Here is a 24,135-nt window from a genome sequence, read left to right on the forward strand (position 1 = left end):
CCCTTACCCTAACCCTAACCCTAACCCTTACCCTAACCCTAACCCTAACCCCTCAACCTAACCCTAACCTCACCCTAAACCCTAACCACAGACCAACCCCCTCGTTAAGATAGATCGTTTTTCTTTTACAACTCCACCCCTCACCAGTTAGAGGGGAATGGTGATCCCGTCGGGGTCCACCCCTGACCTGTTTGCCAGGGGCGGGGACTCTCCTCGGAGAGTCGGACCCACTCAGGGATCAATCGGATCTTTAATATGATCCGAAATCACAGCATGCTTAACAATGCGGCTGGGAGATCTTATGCGTCACAGCGGTTAAGTTCTATCATGGTGCATGATAAATTTTCACAAAGTGTGTTAAAATTACACATGTGATATCATGCTTCGATCGTCGGACGCTCTAGTTTATGAATCTCTACTTTGTTCAGAAGAAATCACGTTCTGAACAATTTAAAATCTACAAAGAGAAAACGAGACCATGATGCAATGCAAATTACTTCCGGGTTCGGTTAAAACGGACCAGTAATGCTTTGCATGATATATGGAAATGTTAAATTCCAATTTTCTCGGTCAATTTTGATCGCATCGACACATATAGCCACTCAAAACGATCGGACGAACGCCACGATCCTGAATATGGAGCTCGATTACTTGTAGAATCGAGGGATTAGTTTGAGCACTCGGAACCGTGACTAAGATCACGATCTCCGAACATGAGGTTCTGATGCTGAACCGTTGCTCGTCGGATCTTGACGGCCGGTCAGCATTCCCAAATAAGATCCAACATTTCCTGGGGTCGTGCGGTGTATGGGGCACAGGAAATGGATTCTTTTTAGCAGCATTTCCTGTAGTCGTGCGGTGTATGGGGCACAGGATATTGCTTTTTGGGTTGGGACGGGAGTCTTGGGGGCTCCAGGAGGCAATGCTTGCATGGCTGGCCTGGTTCCTTCCTTCTCCTGGGGTGACTGGGAAGGCAACGCATAGTCGTGGCTGGTCCTGGTCATTCCTGGGGGGGACTCTCTTTAGCACTTGCTGGTCGAGGTGTCCTGGGGAGCCTGGGGAGGCAGCGCTCTGTCGCGGCTGGCCCCGGGCTTCCCTCTGACCCCTTGGGGAGGTCAGGAAGGCAACGCTCTGTCGGGGCTGGTCCTGTCTCTCCCTGGTGGGGATGCCTTTGACTCAGCACGGGGATCTGGGGGGTTCCGGGGAGCTATGCTTAACGTGGCTTACCTGGTTTCCCCCTTCCCTTGGGGCTGGGTGGGGAGAGGATCTCGGCTCTTCAGCCCCAATCGGCTGGACCAGGGCAACCATGCGGTGTTAACAAATGGTCCATGCGGGTTGGGGGGTAAGTATGCGGCCCCCCTGGGTTCCGACTCTAGGAACAGCACGCAGGGTGTGGTGGTCTTGAGCGGCATGACCTTAATCGTGGCTCAGTTTTCTATGGGGATTAGCCCCGCCCACGCAGCAGCACATGCCGCACCACACACGCCTTATCTGACCTCTGGGACACTTTGGTTGTCTTGGGTCGTTTAAAACTAACTTTAATGCTTCATTTAGTCCAATTACTTACCTTAAAATTACTTACCTCAGTCTCCGTTTTTCATCTCGCGCCGTCTCAATTCCTTTATTTCCTACTTTGCACACAATTTCCGACTATCGACCACTTACCATTCTTTAATTGACTTCCAATAGGGATTTACCTAATTGGGCGAGGGACACACAGCGGGACATGATCACTCCCGTCTGGGCCTCCCTCGGGCGAGGGTGTCTGGTGGTAATGGCCGAAACACCTGATGACCCTGAGGTCCACCACTGATGATGTGTCTCAAATTTAGCTAACTGACTAGGATCTCAAGTTGGACAACAGATCTGCTGACCTGTCTCCAATTTGAGAAAAACTCTCTGACACCAGACTAACACCGACCTTGACCTATATGGTCCACTCTAATTCTTTGGAAAATTCTCGCCTCAGCATACACCATCTAGGCGTCTTAGCTCGACCCCTGGAACACCATGGAATATCCAGCCGTGGTTAGCTTGGCTACCGCGAAGAGTTGAACTCTGTTGCTTTCCAGGTATTCAGGTAGTCTCAATATATACCATCTAGGCGTCTTAGCTCGACCCCTGAAACACCATGGAATACCCAGCCGTGGTTAGCTTGGCTACCGCGAAGAGTTGAACTCTGTTGCTTTCCAGGTTTTCAGTTAGTCTCAACAAAACATTAGTATGATTTTTCTTACAAGACGTATGCGATAGTCTTGATTCCGTATTAATGTAACAAATCGGATAACTGTTTCGACCCAAAAGAGTAATGCTAAGCGTGGAGGGGTCATCTAGTTGACAAGCGCCGGCCCGTGCCTTACCTTTAGTTCTCTATACCAAACCGTGAGTATCGTTGGATGCCTCGGGGGGAACTATCGAGACAGAATTCTCATACCTAACCCCCTTACCCTCTAACCCTAACCCTAACCCTAACAATGCCTAACCCTAACCGGGCATAGGGGAGTGCTTGTGTACGTAATATTTACCTGGAACTAGGGTTTTTGACTTTGGGACTTGGTAAAAATTTTGGGAAATTTACCAAGTATTTTGTCAAAAATCATGTCTCCAAAATAGGTACCAAATGACTCCAAATGGCCTGAAACGTGCTCCTAACAACTTTCCCCAGGGTCCTTTTTGGCTGTGGGACTTAGGAACTTATCGAGAAAATCGCGTTCCACTCATTTCAATGGCGAAACGGTTTTTGTTGAATAACTTTGGAACGAAAGATCATAGAGACTCGGAAGTGACTTCCGTCAGACATAATTCAACCCTTGTGAACACGCTCGACTTGTCCCCGTGTCTCTACAACCTTCCGTTCCGGAGATATAAGCAAAACAAAGTTGTTTCCGGTCGTAGCTCCGCCCCCGTGGCTCCGCCCCCAATGGGTCTTGTGTCAGTGGATAGCCCCTGTTCTGCTGAATCCGAGGATGTGTGTATCTTGTCTATGTCACCTTCCTATCAGGAATCATGGCCTCTTAAGCTTATGCCGGGGTCCGGCATCCGGGGTTTTCGCCCCTTATCCTAACCCCTCCTGAAGTATGGCACCCTAATGGCAGCGGGGTGCCATTCGGGTTTTTTTCCCCTTACCCTAACAATGGGGACGGACATAGAGGAGTGCTTGTGTACGTTATACTTACCTGGAAACAGAAGAAAAGACCTGGAAAGGAGAAAACAAAGTTAAATTAAATTTGACATGCCTTGGTGGTCCCGTGGACTCTGGGAATTGGGTCTAGTCAGCTGGTCTACTACTGCCGTACCAAACAGCAGTAGACCAGCTGGATAGACCCAATCCCCAGAGTCCACAGGACCACTAGGGCACGACCAAAGAGTCCAAATAGTTGCACAATCATATGTGTGGGTTTCCCGCACAAAGTGTCCGAAATACAGCATTGTCAGCCTTTCTTTCCGACGCCATGCCCACTTACTGTACGAAAGTGCCGTCGGACCTTATATGGTTGGACAGATAAGGCCCTCAGCTATCCGTAGACGTTGGTTTCATGTCTCTAGCACATTCCTATCAAAAGATATGAACTTAACATCCTAACAACATTACACAGGCACGATTTTGGCAAAAAACAATTCCACCAAGTGCATTCCCATTTTTCAATTCAATTCATTTTTATTTTTATAGTGCCAAATACAACAAATGTCATCTCTAGGCACGTAGTAAGTCCAATTCAAGCCAATTGGAATTCAATTCATTAATAATAATCATAGTTCATAAAATAATCCAATTCTTTCATATAGAACCAATTCAAATACAATTTCCTAGCTAAGAAAACCAACAGATTGCACTGAAAACTATTCCCATGCATGTCAGAGTCCTGTGTGTGTGTGTAAATGTGAGTGCGAGTGATGCATCTCTTCCAGTGAGGATCTTGGTGGAGAGCCTACACAGGTGGAGCTCATTGCCTCATCAGGGTGCTGGGAATAAAGGAGCTGCAGAGCCTTCACTCAGTAACTCCACCGGCAGTCTCTCTGGCCGGCTGTTGCACTTTACCTGTTAAAAGTTATTGACTATAATCACTGTTTATGCTACTGAATCACAACTTTTTGGACAAAATAGCTTACAACCTTTCCACCAAATGCGGTCCCATGCATTTCCTATGGAAAATACATTTTATCATGAGCATTTTGTTAAAAAACCATGTCTCCAAAATAGGTACCAATCGACTCCAAATGGCCTGAAACGTGCTCCTAACAACATTCCCCAGGGTCGCTTTTGGCTGTGGGACTTGGTGGAAAAAAATTAAAGCCACACTACGCTCATTTCAATGGGGAAACGGTTTATGTTGAATAACTCCCGAACGGAAGGTCCTAGAGATTTGGAAAGTTGATCCGTCCCACATAATTCAGCCATGGGCTTTCCAATGGTACCCCCCACGAGTCTCTACGACATTCACTTCCGGAGTTATGGGCCAATCAGTGACAAGAATGTTAAAACGTCTATATCTCCGGAACGGAAGGTCCAAAACCTTATTCATTGGTACTGTGAGATTCAGCGGGCCCACAAATAGGGGGGTAGCCGAAGTTTCGATGCTGTGAATCACTGTTAAGGGTACTGAATCACCACGTCAAAGGTGGCGCTCAGCGACTACATTTTGCGTCATAACTCCCGAACGAAAGCTCGTAGAGACTCGGAAGTGACTTCCGTCAGACATAATTCGACCCTTCTGAACACGCCTGACTTGTCCCCAGGTCTCTACGACCTTCCGTTCAAGAGATATAGGTGTTTTAACGTGATTGGCTAATAACTCCGGACCGGAAGTTCCCACCCCTTATTCATTGGTACTGCTAGATAGAGCGTCCCCAAAAATGGGGGGGTAGCCAAAGTTTCGGAGCTATGAATCACTGTTAAGGGTTCCGAATTAGACCCTCTGAAGTGGCACTCTTGCCTTATCCTAACCCTAACCCTAACCCTACCCTACCCTAACCCTAACCCTCCCACGGGAGGATAGCTCCAGACCCACTCCCTAACCCTAACCCTAACCCTACCCTAACCCTAACCCTAACCCTAACCCTTACCCTTACCCTGTATCTTGTCTATGCCACCTTCCTATCAGGACTTATTGCCTCTTAAGCTTATGCCGGGGTTCGGCATAAGGGGTTTTTGCCCCTTATCCTAACCCTAACCCTAACCCTTTCCGGGCGTAGCTCCACCCCCTTGACTCCGCCCCCAATGGTTATTGTGTCAGTGGATAGCCCTTGTCCTGCTGAATCCGAGGATGTGTGTATCTTGTCTATGCCACCTTCCTATCAGGACTTATTGCCTCTTAAGCTTATGCCGGGGTTCGGCATCCGGGGTTTTAGCCCCTTATCCTAACCCTAACCCTAACCCTAACCCTAACCCTAACCCTAACCCTAACCCTAACCCTAACCCTAACCCTTACCCTAACCCTAACCCTAACCCTAACCCCCTAACCCTAACCCTAACCCTAACCCTAACCCTAACCCTAACCCTAACCCTAACCCTAACCCTAACCCTGGAGTGGGTTAGCATGGGAGTCTTGAGGGTTCCAGGAGGCAATGCTTGCAGGGCTGGCCTGGTTCCTTCCTTCTCCTGGGGTGACTGGGAAGGCAACGCTCTGTCGGGGCTGGTCCTGGTCGCTCCTGGGGGGGACTCTTGTGGGTGCCCCTGCCCCCGCCCCCCTTGGAGGGGGAAACATCCCCCGGTCGGAACAACATATAAGGTAAGTTTAATTTATTTAAGAACCTTTACAAAAACCTTAAACTTAGTCTCATTTAATATCAAACTTAAACACTTAAACTTAATACTTACCTTAAATTACTTACCTTAGGTTTGCTTACCTCGTGCTCTTCAAACAAACTTCCAATAGGGATAAATCCAATTGGGCGAGTGACACACAGCGGGACATGATCAATCCCGTCTGGGCTTCCCTCGGGTAGGGTGTCTGGTGGTAATGGCCGAAACACCCGAAGACCCCGGGGTCCACCACTGATGATGTGTCTCAAATTTTAGTTTTAAACCACCCAACTAGGCTTTCAAATTAGACTTCAAATAGGTTGATCTGTCTGGTTTTAGAAGATTCTCTGAAAACCAGACTGACATGGTCGTCTTTAAAAACTTAGGCTTATCTCGGAGTGTTCTTCTTGGAAGTGTGATGCACAGCGAGGAGGGGTTCTAGTTGACAAGCGCCGGCCCGTGCCTTGCCTTTAGTTCTCTACACCAAACCGTGGTTATCGTCGGATGCCACGGGGGGAACTATCGAGATAGATTACTTACACCTAACCCTAACCCTAACCCTAACCCACCCTAACCCTAACCCTAACCCTAACCCTAACCCTAACCCTACCCTAACCCTAACCCTAACCCTAACCCTAACCCTTACCCTAACCCTAACCCTAACCCTAACCCTAACCCTAACCCTAACCCAGCGAGGAGGGGTTCTAGTTGACAAGCGCCGGCCCGTGCCTTGCCTTAGTTCCCTACACCAAACCGTGAGTATCGTCAGATGCCACGGGGGGAACGTTCGAGTTAGATTACTTACACCTAACCCTAACCCTAACCCTTACCCTAACCCTAACCAATGCCTAACCCTAATCGGGCATAGGGGAGTGCTTGTGTACGTAATACTTACCTGGAACTAGGGTTTTTGACTGTGGGACTTGGTAAAAATTTTGGGAAATTTACCAAGTATTTCATCATAAATCATGTGTCCAAAATAGGTACCAAATGACTCCAAATGTCCTGAAACGTGCTCCTAACAACTTTCCCCATGGTCCTTTTTGGCTGTGGGACTTAGGAACTTATTGCGAAAATCGCGTTCCATTCATTTCAATGCGGAAACGGTTTTTGCCGATTATCTCCGGAACGAAAGGTCATAGAGACTCGGAGATGACTTCCGTCAGACATAATACGACCCTTGTGAACACGCTCGACTTGTCCCCGTGTCTCTACGACCTTCCGTTCCTGAGATATAAGCAAAACAAAGTTGTTTCCGGTCGTAGCTCCGCCCCCGTGGCTCCACCCCCCATGGTTCAAAAGTCAGTGGATAGCCCTTGTCCTGCTGAATCCGGGGATATGTGTCTCTGGTCTCTGCTACCTTCCTATCAGGACTTATGGCCATATGGCCTAATGGCAGGGGGGTGCCGTTCGGGGTTTTGTCCCCTTACCCTAACCCTAACCTTAACCCTTACCCTAACCCTAACCCTAACCCTTACCCTAACCCTAACCCTAACCCTTACCCTAACCCTAACCCTAACCCCTCAACCTAACCCTAACCTCACCCTAAACCCTAACCACAGACCAACCCCCTCGTTAAGATAGATCGTTTTTCTTTTACAACTCCACCCCTCACCAGTTAGAGGGGAATGGTGATCCCGTCGGGGTCCACCCCTGACCTGTTTGCCAGGGGCGGGGACTCTCCTCGGAGAGTCGGACCCACTCAGGGATCAATCGGATCTTTAATATGATCCGAAATCACAGCATGCTTAACAATGCGGCTGGGAGATCTTATGCGTCACAGCGGTTAAGTTCTATCATGGTGCATGATAAATTTTCACAAAGTGTGTTAAAATTACACATGTGATATCATGCTTCGATCGTCGGACGCTCTAGTTTATGAATCTCTACTTTGTTCAGAAGAAATCACGTTCTGAACAATTTAAAATCTACAAAGAGAAAACGAGACCATGATGCAATGCAAATTACTTCCGGGTTCGGTTAAAACGGACCAGTAATGCTTTGCATGATATATGGAAATGTTAAATTCCAATTTTCTCGGTCAATTTTGATCGCATCGACACATATAGCCACTCAAAACGATCGGACGAACGCCACGATCCTGAATATGGAGCTCGATTACTTGTAGAATCGAGGGATTAGTTTGAGCACTCGGAACCGTGACTAAGATCACGATCTCCGAACATGAGGTTCTGATGCTGAACCGTTGCTCGTCGGATCTTGACGGCCGGTCAGCATTCCCAAATAAGATCCAACATTTCCTGGGGTCGTGCGGTGTATGGGGCACAGGAAATGGATTCTTTTTAGCAGCATTTCCTGTAGTCGTGCGGTGTATGGGGCACAGGATATTGCTTTTTGGGTTGGGACGGGAGTCTTGGGGGCTCCAGGAGGCAATGCTTGCATGGCTGGCCTGGTTCCTTCCTTCTCCTGGGGTGACTGGGAAGGCAACGCATAGTCGTGGCTGGTCCTGGTCATTCCTGGGGGGGACTCTCTTTAGCACTTGCTGGTCGAGGTGTCCTGGGGAGCCTGGGGAGGCAGCGCTCTGTCGCGGCTGGCCCCGGGCTTCCCTCTGACCCCTTGGGGAGGTCAGGAAGGCAACGCTCTGTCGGGGCTGGTCCTGTCTCTCCCTGGTGGGGATGCCTTTGACTCAGCACGGGGATCTGGGGGGTTCCGGGGAGCTATGCTTAACGTGGCTTACCTGGTTTCCCCCTTCCCTTGGGGCTGGGTGGGGAGAGGATCTCGGCTCTTCAGCCCCAATCGGCTGGACCAGGGCAACCATGCGGTGTTAACAAATGGTCCATGCGGGTTGGGGGGTAAGTATGCGGCCCCCCTGGGTTCCGACTCTAGGAACAGCACGCAGGGTGTGGTGGTCTTGAGCGGCATGACCTTAATCGTGGCTCAGTTTTCTATGGGGATTAGCCCCGCCCACGCAGCAGCACATGCCGCACCACACACGCCTTATCTGACCTCTGGGACACTTTGGTTGTCTTGGGTCGTTTAAAACTAACTTTAATGCTTCATTTAGTCCAATTACTTACCTTAAAATTACTTACCTCAGTCTCCGTTTTTCATCTCGCGCCGTCTCAATTCCTTTATTTCCTACTTTGCACACAATTTCCGACTATCGACCACTTACCATTCTTTAATTGACTTCCAATAGGGATTTACCTAATTGGGCGAGGGACACACAGCGGGACATGATCACTCCCGTCTGGGCCTCCCTCGGGCGAGGGTGTCTGGTGGTAATGGCCGAAACACCTGATGACCCTGAGGTCCACCACTGATGATGTGTCTCAAATTTAGCTAACTGACTAGGATCTCAAGTTGGACAACAGATCTGCTGACCTGTCTCCAATTTGAGAAAAACTCTCTGACACCAGACTAACACCGACCTTGACCTATATGGTCCACTCTAATTCTTTGGAAAATTCTCGCCTCAGCATACACCATCTAGGCGTCTTAGCTCGACCCCTGGAACACCATGGAATATCCAGCCGTGGTTAGCTTGGCTACCGCGAAGAGTTGAACTCTGTTGCTTTCCAGGTATTCAGGTAGTCTCAATATATACCATCTAGGCGTCTTAGCTCGACCCCTGAAACACCATGGAATACCCAGCCGTGGTTAGCTTGGCTACCGCGAAGAGTTGAACTCTGTTGCTTTCCAGGTTTTCAGTTAGTCTCAACAAAACATTAGTATGATTTTTCTTACAAGACGTATGCGATAGTCTTGATTCCGTATTAATGTAACAAATCGGATAACTGTTTCGACCCAAAAGAGTAATGCTAAGCGTGGAGGGGTCATCTAGTTGACAAGCGCCGGCCCGTGCCTTACCTTTAGTTCTCTATACCAAACCGTGAGTATCGTTGGATGCCTCGGGGGGAACTATCGAGACAGAATTCTCATACCTAACCCCCTTACCCTCTAACCCTAACCCTAACCCTAACAATGCCTAACCCTAACCGGGCATAGGGGAGTGCTTGTGTACGTAATATTTACCTGGAACTAGGGTTTTTGACTTTGGGACTTGGTAAAAATTTTGGGAAATTTACCAAGTATTTTGTCAAAAATCATGTCTCCAAAATAGGTACCAAATGACTCCAAATGGCCTGAAACGTGCTCCTAACAACTTTCCCCAGGGTCCTTTTTGGCTGTGGGACTTAGGAACTTATCGAGAAAATCGCGTTCCACTCATTTCAATGGCGAAACGGTTTTTGTTGAATAACTTTGGAACGAAAGATCATAGAGACTCGGAAGTGACTTCCGTCAGACATAATTCAACCCTTGTGAACACGCTCGACTTGTCCCCGTGTCTCTACAACCTTCCGTTCCGGAGATATAAGCAAAACAAAGTTGTTTCCGGTCGTAGCTCCGCCCCCGTGGCTCCGCCCCCAATGGGTCTTGTGTCAGTGGATAGCCCCTGTTCTGCTGAATCCGAGGATGTGTGTATCTTGTCTATGTCACCTTCCTATCAGGAATCATGGCCTCTTAAGCTTATGCCGGGGTCCGGCATCCGGGGTTTTCGCCCCTTATCCTAACCCCTCCTGAAGTATGGCACCCTAATGGCAGCGGGGTGCCATTCGGGTTTTTTTCCCCTTACCCTAACAATGGGGACGGACATAGAGGAGTGCTTGTGTACGTTATACTTACCTGGAAACAGAAGAAAAGACCTGGAAAGGAGAAAACAAAGTTAAATTAAATTTGACATGCCTTGGTGGTCCCGTGGACTCTGGGAATTGGGTCTAGTCAGCTGGTCTACTACTGCCGTACCAAACAGCAGTAGACCAGCTGGATAGACCCAATCCCCAGAGTCCACAGGACCACTAGGGCACGACCAAAGAGTCCAAATAGTTGCACAATCATATGTGTGGGTTTCCCGCACAAAGTGTCCGAAATACAGCATTGTCAGCCTTTCTTTCCGACGCCATGCCCACTTACTGTACGAAAGTGCCGTCGGACCTTATATGGTTGGACAGATAAGGCCCTCAGCTATCCGTAGACGTTGGTTTCATGTCTCTAGCACATTCCTATCAAAAGATATGAACTTAACATCCTAACAACATTACACAGGCACGATTTTGGCAAAAAACAATTCCACCAAGTGCATTCCCATTTTTCAATTCAATTCATTTTTATTTTTATAGTGCCAAATACAACAAATGTCATCTCTAGGCACGTAGTAAGTCCAATTCAAGCCAATTGGAATTCAATTCATTAATAATAATCATAGTTCATAAAATAATCCAATTCTTTCATATAGAACCAATTCAAATACAATTTCCTAGCTAAGAAAACCAACAGATTGCACTGAAAACTATTCCCATGCATGTCAGAGTCCTGTGTGTGTGTGTAAATGTGAGTGCGAGTGATGCATCTCTTCCAGTGAGGATCTTGGTGGAGAGCCTACACAGGTGGAGCTCATTGCCTCATCAGGGTGCTGGGAATAAAGGAGCTGCAGAGCCTTCACTCAGTAACTCCACCGGCAGTCTCTCTGGCCGGCTGTTGCACTTTACCTGTTAAAAGTTATTGACTATAATCACTGTTTATGCTACTGAATCACAACTTTTTGGACAAAATAGCTTACAACCTTTCCACCAAATGCGGTCCCATGCATTTCCTATGGAAAATACATTTTATCATGAGCATTTTGTTAAAAAACCATGTCTCCAAAATAGGTACCAATCGACTCCAAATGGCCTGAAACGTGCTCCTAACAACATTCCCCAGGGTCGCTTTTGGCTGTGGGACTTGGTGGAAAAAAATTAAAGCCACACTACGCTCATTTCAATGGGGAAACGGTTTATGTTGAATAACTCCCGAACGGAAGGTCCTAGAGATTTGGAAAGTTGATCCGTCCCACATAATTCAGCCATGGGCTTTCCAATGGTACCCCCCACGAGTCTCTACGACATTCACTTCCGGAGTTATGGGCCAATCAGTGACAAGAATGTTAAAACGTCTATATCTCCGGAACGGAAGGTCCAAAACCTTATTCATTGGTACTGTGAGATTCAGCGGGCCCACAAATAGGGGGGTAGCCGAAGTTTCGATGCTGTGAATCACTGTTAAGGGTACTGAATCACCACGTCAAAGGTGGCGCTCAGCGACTACATTTTGCGTCATAACTCCCGAACGAAAGCTCGTAGAGACTCGGAAGTGACTTCCGTCAGACATAATTCGACCCTTCTGAACACGCCTGACTTGTCCCCAGGTCTCTACGACCTTCCGTTCAAGAGATATAGGTGTTTTAACGTGATTGGCTAATAACTCCGGACCGGAAGTTCCCACCCCTTATTCATTGGTACTGCTAGATAGAGCGTCCCCAAAAATGGGGGGGTAGCCAAAGTTTCGGAGCTATGAATCACTGTTAAGGGTTCCGAATTAGACCCTCTGAAGTGGCACTCTTGCCTTATCCTAACCCTAACCCTAACCCTACCCTACCCTAACCCTAACCCTCCCACGGGAGGATAGCTCCAGACCCACTCCCTAACCCTAACCCTAACCCTACCCTAACCCTAACCCTAACCCTAACCCTTACCCTTACCCTGTATCTTGTCTATGCCACCTTCCTATCAGGACTTATTGCCTCTTAAGCTTATGCCGGGGTTCGGCATAAGGGGTTTTTGCCCCTTATCCTAACCCTAACCCTAACCCTTTCCGGGCGTAGCTCCACCCCCTTGACTCCGCCCCCAATGGTTATTGTGTCAGTGGATAGCCCTTGTCCTGCTGAATCCGAGGATGTGTGTATCTTGTCTATGCCACCTTCCTATCAGGACTTATTGCCTCTTAAGCTTATGCCGGGGTTCGGCATCCGGGGTTTTAGCCCCTTATCCTAACCCTAACCCTAACCCTAACCCTAACCGGGAATAGGGGAGTGCTTGTGTACGTAATACTTACCTGGAACTAGGGTTTTTGAATGTGGGACTTGGTGAAAATTTTGGGAAATTTACCAAGTATTTTGTCAAAAATCATGTGTCCAAAATAGGTACCAATAGACTCCAAATGGCCTGAAACATGCTCCTAACAACTTTCCCCAGGGTCCTTTTAGGCTGTGGGACTTAGGAACTTATTGCGAAAATCGCGTTCCATTCATTTCAATGCGGAAACGGTTTCTGCCGATTATCTCGGGAACGGAAGGTCGTAGAGACTCGGAGATGACTTCCGTCAGACATAATTCGACCCTTGTGAACACGCCTGACTTGTCCCCATGTCTCTACGACCTTCCGTTCCGGAGATATAAGGAAAACAAAGTTGTTTCCAGGCGTAGCTCCGCCCCCGTGGGTCCGCCCCCAATGGTTCTTGTGTCAGTGGATAGCCCCTGTCCTGCTGAATCCGAGGATGTGTGTATCTTGTCTATGTCACCTTCCTATCAGGAATCATGGCCTCTTAAGCTTATGCCGGGGTCCGGCATCCGGGGTTTTGCCCCTTATTCCTAAACCCTTCTGAAGTATGGCACCCTAATGGCAGCGGGGTGACATTCGGGGTTTTTTCCCCTTACCCTAACAATGGGGACGGACATAGGGGAGTGCTTGTGTACGTTATACTTACCTGGAACCAGAATAAAAGACCTGGAAAGGAGAAAACAAAGTTAAATTTGACATGCCTTGGTGGTCCTATGGACTCTGGAAATTGGGTCTAGTCAGCTGGTCTACTACTGCCGTACCAAACAGCAGTAGACCAGCTGGATAGACCCAATCCCCAGAGTCCACAGGACCACTAGGGCACGACCAAAGAGTCCAAATAGTTGCACAATCATATGTGTGGGTTTCCCACACAAAGTGTCCGAAATACAGCATTGTCAGCCTTTCTTTCACACGCCATGCCCACTTACTGTACGAAAGTGCCGTCGGACCTTATATGGTTGGACAGATAAGGCCCTCAGCTATCCGTAGACGTTGGTTTCATGTCTCTAGCACATTCCTATCAAAAGATATGAACTTAACATCCTAACAACATTACACAGGCACGATTTTGGCAAAAAACAATTCCACCAAGTGCATTCCCATTTTTCAATTCAATTCATTTTTATTTTTATAGTGCCAAATACAACAAATGTCATCTCTAGGCACTTAGTAAGTCCAATTCAAGCCAATTGGAATTCAATTCATTAATAATAATCATAGTTCATAAAATAATCCAATTCGTTCATATAGAACCAATTCAAAAACAATTTCATAGCTAAGAAAACCAACAGATTGCACTGAAAACTATTCCCATGCATGTCAGAGTCCTGTGTGTGTGTGTAAATGTGAGTGCGAGTGATGCATCTCTTCCAGTCAGGATCTTGGTGGAGAGCCTACACAGGTGGAGCTCATTGCCTCATCAGGGTGCTGGGAATAAAGGAGCTGCAGAGCCTTCACTCAGTAACTCCACCGGCAGTCTCTCTGGCCGGCTGTTGTACTTTACCTGTTACAAGTTATTGACTATAATCACTGTTTATGCTACTGAATCACAACTTTTTGGACAAAATAGCTTACAACCTTTCCACCAAATGCGGTCCCATGCATTTCCTATGGAAAATACATTTTATCATGAGCATTTTGTTAAAAAACCATGTCTCCAAAATAGGTACCAATCGACTCCAAATGGCCTGAAACGTGCTCCTAACAACATTCCCCAGGGTCGCTTTTGGCTGTGGGACTTATTGAAAAAAAATTAAAGCCACACTACGCTCATTTCAATGGGGAAACGGTTTATGTTGAATAACTCCCGAAAGGAAGGTCCTAGAGATTTGGAAAGTTGATCCGTCCCACATAATTCGGCCATGGGCTTTCCAATGGTACCCCCCACGAGTCTCTACGACATTCACTTCCGGAGTTATGGGCCAATCAGTGACAAGAATGTTAAAACGTCTATATCTCCGGAACGGAAGGTCCAAAACCTTATTCATTGGTACTGTGAGATTCAGCGGGCCCTAAAATGGGGGGGTAGCCGAAGTTTCGATGCTGTGAATCACTGTTAAGGGTACTGAATCACCATGTCAAAGGTGGCGCTCAGCGACTACATTTTGCGTCATAACTCCCGAACGAAAGGTCGCAGAGCCTCAGAAGTGACTTCCGTCAGACATAATTCGACCCTTCTGAACACGCCTGACTTGTTCCCATGTCTCTACGACCTTCTGTTCAGGAGTTATAGGCGTTTTAACGTGATTGGCCAATAACTCAAGACCGGAAGTTCCCACCCCTTATTCATTAGTACTGCTAGATTCAGGGTGCCCGAAAATGGGGGGGTAGCCAAAGTTTCGAAGATATGAATTACTGTTAAGGGTACTGAATTACAACTTCCAAAGTGGCACTCAGCCCCTTAACCCTTACCCTAACCCAATGAGCACTTGTACTTTTTGAGTTATTTCAAGTGAGCAAAATCATTTTCTGGTTTTCATCCTATATCCTAACCCCAACCCTAACCCTAACACAGGAGACCAACAGAATAATTTGGTTAACGAAGTTTTGCATGCCCCCCTTGCCTTTATCTTTCTGCATCCAAACATACGCTCATGTGTAGACAGAAACATATATATCTACATATCTACATAAATATTATTATATCTGAATATTGTACACATATTCAGCTATAAATATATAGGTGGTCCATTTGTTGGCTGCAAAATACCCCCTTAACTCATACACACAAAGGGTTACTATTTCTACAATAACTAACAGATTGCAGCCATTACTGTCAGGCTCATCTGCCTCTAATTGACTATGATCGGTGCCCGTGGTCCCAAGAAGGAGGGGCTTCAAATTCAATTAGACTATATGATTGGTCCCTTTAAATATTTAATGGCCAGGTCTTAAAAAAAAAAAAAGCGAGACCAACACTTCTTGATTCAATGTAATGGAATAAAACACATGACTGATTTAGATATTGGTGAATAATTGAGTTTGTCAGTACATACTTGCATCCATGAATAAACTGTATATATTTTCATTAGATCTGCATGAGTGTGTCTTTGTTTTTTTTATATAAAGAAACTTATGCATTTAGTGTCCAGTTGAACACATACCGACAGCGTTTTTTTTTGTTTTTAATATTTGTTGTCCTGTTAATTTTGGTGCTACTTTGTATGTCTTTGCATGTGGGTGTTTAACTGTGAATGTATGCATTCACAGTTGGCAGCTAAATGTGTGTGGATACATACTATTAGATTGTTTGCATGTGTGTGTTTGTTTGTGTGTGTCTCAGTTAATCCTGTGGGCTAAGGGGAGAGTGATGCGAGCCATCAGAGGCTTTTCTCCTCTTCCAACGAGCACCATAACACACACACACACACACACTCTTACATTGACTATTATTGTTAACTAACAATCAGCAAGACAAGCAAAAAGGAAAGAGAGAGGCTTGACTTTCAAAGCCATTTTATGACACGTAAAAAATACAAAGTGGGAGATGTATACAATTACTCATAAAGGAGGGGCGTGGGGGTTGGGATGGGGTGGGCATAAAAACAGAAGAACAATTACATGAAAGAAGACAAAAAACAAAAAAATAAATAGCAACACATTTCAAATGCTAAACATCCTCACCTGACAGGGTGAAGCAGATTATATAAGGTCGGTCATGAAAGAGTTGCCAAAAACACATTAAAGAGGAAGAGAGCGTGGGACAAAGCAAGAGAAACCAACGTCGTTAAGGAGTGAGTGGGAGGTAGAAATACAGGAAGGATGAAGTAAGAGTAGGTGGGTATGATACATACACACTGTAGCATAAGGATAAAAAGAGCATAACAATTTACTGTATGAAAGAAAGCAAAGGAAGGGATGGACAGGCTAGAGGAATGAATAAATAGATGAATGCTGGATCATCTTATGACACCTATTATGCAATTGTATGTCTTAAAACTATATAATTTAATTTATCCTTCAGGATGGTCCATTAGGAAAATAGCTTTGATATATTTCTGCAGTCCTGTCATGGTTAATTCAGCAGAACTGGAGCAAAGTACATTTGACGGGCGCTAAAAAAAGTAAAAATATCTCCTGCAGCCTCTTGGTACTTTTTCTGCTCCACACAAAGACTAACCCTAAATCCAGGGATTTTGAATATATTAACCCTCTGACCGCCAAAGTCGCAGAATTGCGACATGACGTCAGCATAAACAAAACAGTCTGCAGATAAAATAAACGGGCTTTAAGGTGTTCAGTTCTCCTACCACTAGTTGGCAAACATGTTACCCTTTCAAACAAGACCAAGCTCACGTCATTTTGTAGTCATTTTGTTGTTCACAGTGTTTTTATAAGGCAGTGCAAAAAAGCCGCGGTAGCTCAGACACGGAAGCAGTTATTCCAAGCTTTTCTGTAGAGACGTGCGAGTCGAATTTTTATTGTCAGCGAACTATTAGTGAGTTTTTAACACCATGGCTTGTAAGAAGTTGAACCATGCGGAAGTATTGAGCATGCTATTTGCCGATTCCGACTCCGAAGGAGAGTTTTTACCTCGTGAGGTATGAGGATCAGACGAGCGCTCATGCTTCCCACGGTGAAACTTCCGAAGGCAATGGTGCCGGCATGCGAAGTGAGGCTGTTCTCCAAGCACACACACACACTCCAACTCATTCGGTGCCGTTATCCAACCTCAATGGAATGGGTGGTAGTGGGGAACGCGGTCGCAGTGTCCGTAGAGGTGTTGGTCGAGGAATCAGGGGTGGGAGAAGTGGGTCTGGTATCTTTAGCATGCGCTCTCTCCATCCAGCCCCCGGTGCCGCGGCGCGCCTATCCGCCAGCGCAATGATCCGGAGATTTTACCACTTGTTTTATTATTTGATTTCCTCATTCCTGATCATTATGAATAAGGTTGAACAGGTTAAAAAAAAAAAAAAAACAATTCAATGTCTTCCACTTCTTGCATGTGTTTTCCTACTCTATGGTAGCCTAATGATGACAGTATTTTACCACTTTCTCCTGTTTTATTGTTGGTTTCCTCCTTATGAATTATGGTTAAAGACAGAAAAATGAAAATAAGTTCAAACATCAAGTCAATATCCACCATTTCCTGAAAAAATATAGGCAACTTTTCGCATGTGTTTTCCTACTATATGGTAATGATGATATAGTAATATTTTAATACATTATTCTGTTTTATTGTTGCTTTCCTGTTCCCTGATCATTATAGATGATGATAAATAGACAAAAAGAAAAAAAAGTTTTAAAAAAACAAGTTCATAATCACTCAATTCCAATATTTCCTGAACATAATGAGATTAAAAATGGCTGCCACCTGATGACGTCATAATATGCAAATTAGATCAATAATTTCATACCCCACATAAACTATGGATCATGGGCAACATTTTTCTAATGTACAGTAGGCATCTATCTTTAACCCCTTTCAGCCACCAGCTTTGGAAATATTAATGTCAAAATCCAGTATTTTCAAAAAACAATCTTGGCACCTAACGGGTTAAAGATATAATATAGACTTGCAATATAAAGACATCAAAATAACACACAACGTAATTGATGATTATGACTTTCAAAATTCAGATGAATATCTATGAAATCGTGACATATGAATAGTGAACCACACAATGTTAATTTTCTGTGTTAACAATGGGGATACCAAACAATAACAAATAGATACCGAAGGGACATCGATAAAAGTTAAAAGTTGCATATATCTTGTCCATTTTACTGAGTCCTCTGGGATTTAAATGTTCAACTAATCAACACTGCAGACCACTAGGGGGCAATGTGGTTCCATCAGGCAGGTTGGGGATTTTCAAACAAGATCAGTTCTTTGTCAATATTTAAGCCAGAATCGTACAAATTATCTCTATATGCGTCTTGTGATCAAGCTGGAAACCTGAAAGAAATTGTATACGGTTATCAAAAACATTTAATATAGTTTTAAGACTCGACTAAAAGTGAGTCTTAGTGAAGTCTTCTCAGTTCGTGTGTAGCCATCTGGTCGGTCTCTGGTGGAAAAGGGTGTTAAAATGTCAACCGCGATTCATGGTGAAGATAAGATAGTAAGTCTCCCACATCTCCAACAGAAAGGTTCTTTGTTCATTCGAGTTTATCCCAATTTATGGAGAGCGTCTGTTGCAAGTTCGACTCCCCAAAAACTCTCAAAAGGGTAGAAGGTTAACGTAAATTAGGCAGTTTCTGTCTCTTTTTCCTTTGTGGAAAGAAAATGGAGATCTGTTTTTTATCCACATACGTAAACATCCCCCACAGGAATGTTGGTTTTGTCAAAGTTTGAAAAACTCTTAATCCACACGGCACTGTGACTGCTACAGCTGTTTGGCTGCACTGCTGGGGCGCTCTGAGCTGTATTTACTCTGTAGCTCTGGTTCTGACCAGCTCCCCATGACAGAAACAATAGAGTCTGTCTATGGAAATTCACTGGTGAATGAATGTCAGTAGGTGGGGAATGTAGTGTATATCATTCATATTGCATGTAGGCACACACTAATGTGTAAACCGACATTTTTAACTGAATTTGTAAAAATAATTTTTACTTTTCCCCTCCTCTTATCAGGGAGGGCGGTGCCCCAGCGCCGGTGTTATGGGTTAGGGTTATGGTGGGTTAGGGTTAGGTGTTATGCCGAGAGGTGAATCCCCATTCACTGGAGCGCCCGTAAACCGGTTCAGGTGTGGATTATTGCATTTATCCGATAAAGTTACAGTGATAATATTGAGCTGACAATGGTATTTCACTGGTTCTTCATGTAGAATAACACATGTACACTTATGATAATCCAACAATTGTACAGTTTAGTGTCATGTTTGAAGCGTGAGTCTTAGCCCACATGCAGAACACATTCAGGAGACAAAGGTAAGTTTTGAAAGGTTTAATTTTATAATCGGAACTTGAAGACTGGAACCAGGAACACGGGAACAGGTGCATCCACTGGACAGAGGTAGGTAAGATTAGTGATGGAAATATAACGGGGTTGATTTGCAGAACTGGTGAATATATTGCTTACTGGTCTTGGGGGGAATTCTCCGCCAGGTAGAGATGAACAAGGTCTGAGAGTAGTACTGCTAGTTTGTAGATTGATCCAGAGGCAGGTGGCGTGGAGATGGTAATCCGGTGCGGAGGTGGGGTGAGCAGGTTTCGGTTTTGGTAGGAGCTGTCGGAGAATGCTGCCAGCGGAACTCTCCAGAATGAGACAGATTGATAGTTCTATTGCAACGGCTTGATACCATGAACTTGTAAATCCGGTGAAGGTTTTCCTGGAACGAGACAAGAAGCATGAGCAAAAATCCAAGACAGGGTTAGCATGAGCTAGGACACTAGGAACAAGAGCTGAGCCAGGAGGTAACACTCGTACCATACTTGTGTACACTCTAACACCGAAGTGCTGGCAGCTGCCTCTCTTTAAGCTCCCCCTTAACGAGCTCCTGATGTGCAACACCTGTTGCTGGTGCCACCAGGATTACCAACGCCACCTGTCGGAAGAAACGGGAAGCAGCAGGCACAAACAAAGCAGAACTCCCAGAACCTGACATTTAGAGCATCTCTTTCACCTATTATTATATTATTGTACAAATATTCCAAACCAAGGGCCGTGACTCACACTTTTGTAGTAAGACGGTTGGAGACATTTTCTATGAATATCTTTACTCAGTATAGCCCAGATGAAATAATATAAAAATGAACCTAAAACTATGAAATTTTATTATTTTAATTTTAGCGACAATTTTGGACTTGTTTAAATTTGCATCCTTTTAATTCAATCAGATCAACAAATTTATGATGTAGTTATATCATTCCATTCCAGACTCTTTAAAGCATGACCAGCAGGGGATGCATATTTTGGCATTACATTCATAAAGCTTCCCTTGGCATAGCAAATGTGTTTGGCATAAATGGTATTCAGATTACAATTCTGCTGCCATAATGCTGAACAGGACAAGGGGTAAAAAAAGAAAAAAGAAATTTGGATGCGAAGTTTTGAAATGGCGCTCCAAGTTGCTTTGTTTGAAACAGGCGCAGGTTTGTTTGCATATTAAGCACAGAGGATTCATGCCATGAAGAATAAATAAGAATACGACTGTCCACTTTTCTTGAAATTTCCTGTGCTCATCTTGTATGCTTCGTACCTTTTTTTACTGGGTACACCCGACGTTTACCTGCTCGTCCCCTCTCCGGCGTCTTCATGCTGATTTTCGTTTGTTTTTGTGCTGGTTTTTGCCCTTTTTTAATTAAAAACCAATCCATTGTGCCTGCATCTCGCGCTGGCTAAAGGAGCTAGCGTGCACTGCAGTCAAGTGCGAGGTAGTTTAAGCGGGCTGCGTTGCCAGGTTTAACAGTGCCCCCTTTAGGAAACACCATTAAGCCTTAATTAATACCTAATACTACAAAAACGCAAAGTTAATAAAAATACTTAATACTGTATGTTATTTGAAAAAAAATATTGTTATTGTTACCATATTGTTATAAACTACTATGCGAGTGTGAACCACCAATTAAATTAGGAGGAAAAGAGAGTTGTCAGTTAAATTCTTCCAGCTGAGGACACAGCAGGCAAGCAACAGGGGGGCAGTAAAACACTGAAAGGATCAGATAATCGGCACTGTACACATTTCAACTATTGCTAATAGAGCCACTTCCTGTTGACCTCTTCACCACCAACAACAACAACAAACTCAGGCATTGGAGAAAGATGGAGAATGCAGAGCCAGATGAAACTACGTCCCTCTACATTTGGTCTGTGATGAGCTGCTTGTTGCACAAACTCGATGCCCAACGGAGCATTCTCCATCGCGTTGTTTCTTTCTTTCTGACGGCGACAACAACAGGAATATCGTCTCCTTTGACTCGACGCCGATAAAACATCTGGAGCATGCGCAGAACGCAAAGTCTGATTCACCGATCGCGAGTACTTCGATTTAATTTCTTGTCAGATTAAGGTGTATACATGCACTTAATAACTCAGTCTTATTGTAATTCAGCCAATTATCTGATTCTTTCAGTGCCATGTGACCCCACTGACTGCAACTTAGTGTGTGTCCCTGGGACGGGAGCTGCTGTTGTTGTGGGCTTTTCACACTCAGCTGTTCCATCAGCATCTAGATCATGTAAATAGCACAGCTGTGCTGTAATTTCAGCTACCCTGCATTGAACATTATGTGCTGGGCAGCTGCGATTGGCTGCTTTATCTGTCACTGACACCACCCACAGGAACAGGACAGTAAAATGGGGATATCCAGAAATAAGGAAATTCTTTTTGCTGACATGGGAGACTCGCTTTAACTGGAAACACTTGAAATATGTTAGTCTGAATGGACAGTTTGAACCATAATTGTCTGTAAAAACATGCATCAATGCACACAGTATAATCATCACCAGTCCACACATTCATTCAGTATTTCCAGGTGACAGTATCTGAATACAACAGTGGTGTCAGAAAATCTTCCAACAAAGTGAAGATGTTTTCTAAAAGCTTCAGTAAGTGTGGACAGAATATTTCTGTGTTCATTAAATGTCTGTTCAGGAGGAAATTCACTCACAAACTCTGATGTATCCCAAAAAAAGTCAATGTGATCAGAGTTCAATGATCTTTAAAAACAGAACATATTAACTCAGTCAGCTTATGTGATCTACATCCTGATTAACTTTGCAATAACTCTGTACTTACCAGGCAAAGCAAGGATCAGGTTTCGTATCTCAGTCTGAGAAAAGACACAGTCTGTTAGTTATCCGAGTGGAAAGACTGAATCTACCTGAACCACTGAACACAGAGGGAGAATACTGCTCATTATCAGCTGTGTCTGTCTCTCTGATCATTTACATTCAGGAATTTAAATAGATTTACTATAATGTCTCACTTACAGAGATATTAATACAACGCTGAAGTTAGCTTCCAATTTGCAAATTAAAAGGAAGGGCATAAAGGGCCCTTTCACTGCTTTTTTCACATACTGATCACCCTAGAATAGATCCTGCATGAAAATCATAATAAATTCAGGATGACTACTGTCATCCATAAAATGAACATCTGCAATGCCATGTGACAAACTTCTGAAATTGTTAAAGCTAAGCACGCACCATACAGATGTGAATGACCTCAGTGGTAAAAGTTTTCAGTGATATAAATCAAATCAAGCCCTCGTTCGCTTGATAAAGTTCTCAGTGGTTTAAAACAAATCAACAGGTTTTACCCACAGATGGGTTTCGGTCACTTGCTCAATAGTGGAGCAGATAAGTCACATAATCGTACATTTGCTGGTAAAAGCATGAAAATTGGCATGAGCAGGTCTGCATGAGTCACATCCATCTTGAGAAATGGCCGCCAATTTTCTTGTCAAGTGACCCATGGAGACTGCTCATGCCAATTTTCATGCTTGTATCACTAAAATGCACAAATCAGCTCTTTGCCGCTCCACTACAACAGTAGATATTGAATTTAGCAAAGAAGCTTTGAAAAACCTACACTAGCAGACACACAAAGCTCTATCCGTGCAGTTCTGATTCTTTTAGAGTGCTGTAGTGAGTTTTTAAAGCTCTCACTTTAGTTAGAGGACCAACCACCAAATCAAATCAAGCACTTGTTCACTTGATAAAGTTGTTAGGCATACAGCTGTAGAAGGACACCGGCCCCCAGCCAGAACACCACCACCAACACTGCCTTACTATATACAGAAAATGAGCCTGATGTATAAGAACATTTATTCAAATTTGCATGAACCTCAACAGGTTTAACAGAGCTATAGGAAAAAAGATAAAAGGCACCCTTCAATTAAACTAATTTTGACAGGTAACCTTTGACATCTAAGAGGATGTTATAAGGGGTGAGAGGGGAAGAGTTAGTGTTAGGGGGGTTTACAGCTAAGGTCAATAGGTTGTGAGAAATATATCTGTTGAATGTTTAATATATATTGTTATATATATTATAAAATTCCTTATATTCCTTTAGTATTTTTATATTCCTTTATGTAGTTTTAATGCTTCTTCCACTCCCTGCTGCAATGCTTTTATTTTATGTAAAGCACTTCGAATTGTTTTGTACATGAAATGTGCTATACAAATAAATTTGAGTTTGACTTTATAAATAAAAGAAAAGTTTTAGAAAAGAAACTGTCAATATTTGAGTCGGGAACAGAGGTGGTGTAAAACCCTCCTTTGTTTAGGCAGCTTCAAAGACTGTCAGGTTGGGGTTGGGAAGGTAGGACACGGATGTGGACTTATAAAGGAAAACTGGGTTTATTTAACAAACGAAAACAAAGTTCAAACCAAAGGCGCGGCTGAGCCAGATTCAAAAAACAACTGTGGCAAAATAAACAAGAAACTAGGCATGGCATGGAAATAAATAAATACTTAACTTGGAAGCCGAGGAACATGGGAAAAGACAGGTCATTGGTTACTAGGCAGGTAAGACATGAAGGGCACGAGTAACAAACAAAGAACCGACAAACAGACTTCTTCTTCTTCTTCTTTTTGAGTTTATT

The sequence above is a fragment of the Odontesthes bonariensis genome, chromosome 15, assembly GCF_027942865.1.
Source record: "Odontesthes bonariensis isolate fOdoBon6 chromosome 15, fOdoBon6.hap1, whole genome shotgun sequence".
Taxonomy (NCBI): Eukaryota; Metazoa; Chordata; class Actinopteri; order Atheriniformes; family Atherinopsidae; genus Odontesthes; species Odontesthes bonariensis.